Here is a 4,292-nt window from a genome sequence, read left to right as displayed (position 1 = left end):
TGTGCACAGTGTTTAAAATCTGTCAAGACAAAAATAAATGCAGTAAATTCAACTGAAATCATGTGCCTGATTCAGCACAATCCAATATGTGAATTAGCTGGTTAAGTGCTAAATTGTCATACCCACAATGCTAAAGGTTTTTCCCCCTTAGCCTAACAAGATCAGGTTGCCACATACTTGGCAGCTCTTAGTGGAATGATGGCCGATTTACATGTATGTGTGATCAGGATTAAAAGAAATTAGGAGTGAGAATGGCAATGATGACCCCCTTTAGAGTGATAGAGACAAAGCTGTTCATGTTGATGACATTCTCAAAAGTCACTAGGCCTCATCATTTTTATCATCATCATTTTCCACATTAATCTTAGTGCCCTTGACCCATCATTAGTTCCTGGTTAGTCTAAGGGCCGTGACACACAAACCAAGGGCTGGCCGTTGGTGTGTGTCTGTCAGGGCTTCTTCTTCCTGGTGTGTCCTACACTGTTGGCACTAGTAGGACCCTGTCAGCAGCTTTTCAGATGATATGACATGTTGAACTGGTGTCTGCTTGTTGGACCTCGTCAGTGAAAGAGACCACTCTGATTGGCTGTTGAGCTTAGCGAATCAATGCACTAGAAGAGAATGGTTCTGGAAAGCCCCTTTAGCTTCTCTCCATAGTATCCATAATTTCACCCATTTAGTGCAGTTGCTCCTTGTTTTTCATCTCTGCTGCCTCCTTTCTTCTTCCACAACCAAAAGGCCAAGGGCACAGAATGGCAGTGCCATATGTAACTACTTATCAGACATATTCTCGATTAGAAGCAGCTATAAACAGCAGCTGTGTTAAACAACAGCTGCTTTATTTCCAGCTTTATTTCCACTGTCTGGGTCTTCTTCTTTCCCTTTCTAAATGGCAAATATAGATACTGCCACCTGCCAGTAGGGGGAGTTACTCCTCTCATGTGCTAGGTGACCATTAGCTATAGTCTGTGTGGTGTGTTCAAATGCCACTTTTTCAACCCAACTGGCCCAGACAAAAGCAATGTGAGGCAACGCAACAGTTGGCCTTTGTTGCTGTTCTTTCACGCCGTGTCTCTGTCCTAGCTCTCACTGAGTTAAAAACTGATTTTACTTGCAGTCATTTCATTCAGTCTCTAGCCATTTAACACTGCATGCTAAGGGACCTACCTCCCTTTTCAAAATCAAATCAATTCAAATCCTAACCTGTTATGTGCATGTAACACCTGGTTAAGAGTCATTGCATCATCTTTGATCTCTAGTTGAAACTGGTTTTAAAAGAACAGTTTGGTTCATTTTATTATTTGACTCTGGCAGAAAACAACCAGGGCAACAGGGTCTTGGTTGACTTGCTAAATTATATAGATGCAATTAAAAACTTTTAAAAGTGATCTTCAGTAGTTTAACCTTTTAAGTTAAAAAAAAGAAGAGCACGTAGCTGAGTTTGTGCTGCACTTCACCAATGCCTAGACACATCCAGGAAAGTTGAAATCCAGTTTGACTCTAATAGCCACATACTTATGGACGTTAGATTAAAATTGTTGATTAAGTAAACTTGTTTTTGCAAAAAAATGATTTCCACACTTGTCAAAAGCAATCAGGTTCCAGTTTGGATCCACCAATAGTCAGACCTACAGTAGGTTGTCCCCTTATACAGTGTTTGAGACATTAGTAAATTACAAGGCTGCAATGCTGAAAGTACTATGGCAAAATACTTTGCTTAAACATACTAACAACTCTTGCCAGTACTTAGCATGATTGTGATTTTGTGGAAAAATACTTTTAATTGAAAAATTACTTAGTTTGTCTGATTGAAGAGCAGAGGATCATAGTGCATACTGCTTTAGTAACAAAAATACTTCAAGGCCAGCAGAAATGACCTGCTCCTGCACTTTATACAGGTGTACTGAAAAGAACTGATCTCACTTCTGTCTTAGTTTCAGCTCTTTATTTCTTCATATTAGCCTGTAGCAGCAGATGACAGTCTGTCCAGTTCTTACTAACAGCTCACTCATTAACAAAAAGGTCATTCACGTACCTGTTCCACCTGTTGGGACTCCTTTAGCATGTGTATGTGTGTGTGTGTGTGTGTGTGTGTGGCAGCATACTCATGTTCATGACAAACACCAAACTATTCTAACATACAGTATGTTAAAAATATAGAGTTTGGAGAACATATTGAAAGATGCTTTTTGGAAGGAGAGCATCATGATTTTAGTTTACACCAGGGTTGTATTGATCCACAAAAACCAGGGACAGGCTGTTTAAATGATGACGAGAACAGCGTTTGTATACAGTATTTCTCATTTTCAACCACTTTAACAAAAATTCAAATCAATTTTAATCTTTTGAAAAGTATCAATAGAAATTAGACTTAGTAGGTCAACCTCATCATCAGTGAGTCGTGGTCGTCCATGACCCTGTCACCAGTTCACCATTTGTCCTTCCTTAGACACTGTTGGTAGGTACTAACCACTGCAGACCAACAACACCCACCAAGACCTGCAGTGTGGGAGATGCTCTGACCCAGTCATCTCACCATCACAGTTTGGCCCTTGTCAAAGTCACTCAGATCCTTATGCATGGCTGTTGTTCCTGCTTCCAACACATCAACTTTGAGGACTGAATGTTCACCTGCTGCCTAATATACCCCACACACTGACAGGTGCCACTTTAACAGATAGTCAGTGTTATTCACTTCACCTCTCAGTGGTCATAATGTTATGGCTGATTGGTGTATAGTCCTTTGTCTTTTTCCTCAAGATATTTGTATGTACCTTGAATCCATGTGAGTGGCTGTTATGTTCCAGATGTCAGACAGAGAGGCAGCCAGCCAAGCTCACATGCAGATAGATAACAGCATCAAACAATAACAATTAGCATATCATCAGGAGGTCACAGATAACAAAAGCAAGGCAAGTGAAACCATTTATTTTCATTCTTATTGCAGTCAGTAGTAACCAGGTATTTCTGGAACATCAACTTTTCACAAAGTCTGAAATGTACTTGCCCATTGATTCACAAATGCCTGGTAGTTTTTTGTTTGATTCAGAAGAAAATGCTACACAGTCACACAAATACAGCTTTCAAAAAAGCTGTTTCTTACATTTGTTACCATTTAAATGTTTACAATATAGAAAATCTTTGTGGAAATAGTGTCTGTCATTTCTCTAGGTGGGTGTTTACTTTTTTTTTATTGCAACACATAATATTTACAAGACAAACGACATAAATAGAAGGCACCAGACATTAACAAAGGAGATAAAGGGATTACTAAAGTTGAGTTGTGTGTCTGAAAGTTTATGGTGTGGGTGTATCCAACTCTGTGCAGACTGATATTCAGTATTTACTGAGGAAAAATAATATAAAACCAAATAAATTAAGAAATTTGCTGTAAAGGAAAGAAAAGACAGTTGATAGAAAATAGATGATTGTAGTAATGAAATAAAATAATAATAATAAACAAAGAATAAAGTAACTTCAACTTTGCAACTGTGCAACTTTAAATACAATATATAGATTTTGCATACACATAGTTATATATACCCAGTATAAACATATTCATAAAACAAAAATAAATGAAGTTAACAAATCAGTGAATGATTTGAAAAAGAGGAGATAAAAAAAAGAAGGGTGATAGGTTATATTCTGTTAATCTGATTTGATTGATAGGTGTGATATACGGAAAACAGTATCGTGGACAATGAGGACTAATAACAACAGTAACAATAATGAAATAACAAGCAACTTGTTATATTTCTATATTTCTATTTCTATGTTTGTGGGAGTGTGCGTGGCCTTGGTCCCAGGTATCTGATTTAAGTAAAAAGTGGTTAAAAACGGGTTCAAAGTCTCTGTAAGAGTTGGTACAGTATATTATGTTTATGGGCGGATGATATTTTCTCTAGTGTGATGTATTCTATGAGAAGGTTGGTCCAGTGGTTGATGTGTAATGAATTTTTAGATTTTTAGTTTAGAAAGATTGTTTTCTTGGCGATAGTTAGAGAGATAAGAAGTGGGTTTTTATATTGAATTGGTAGTTGGTTGACTTCTGTGATATTACTGAGCAGTCAGAGTGACAGGAATGGAGGGATTCTACAGCTCTAGATGGTGGAGAGTTTCTCTGTCACTGCTACCCAAAGAGGGAGTAAACAGGTTGACAGGTCCAAGTAGCATGAAAGTAATCATCGGTGCAACCCAGAGTGGATTGTGAACAGGTATCTGTATCAGTAAACCCATTTTAAACATTTTACCTTATGTAGGTGGGTGTTTACTATGGCAGTGATTGACTGACA

Source organism: Monopterus albus, unplaced genomic scaffold (genome assembly GCF_001952655.1).
Source record: "Monopterus albus unplaced genomic scaffold, M_albus_1.0 scaffold66.1, whole genome shotgun sequence".
Taxonomy (NCBI): domain Eukaryota; kingdom Metazoa; phylum Chordata; class Actinopteri; order Synbranchiformes; family Synbranchidae; genus Monopterus; species Monopterus albus.
Note: the sequence above shows the minus strand (reverse complement) of the source record.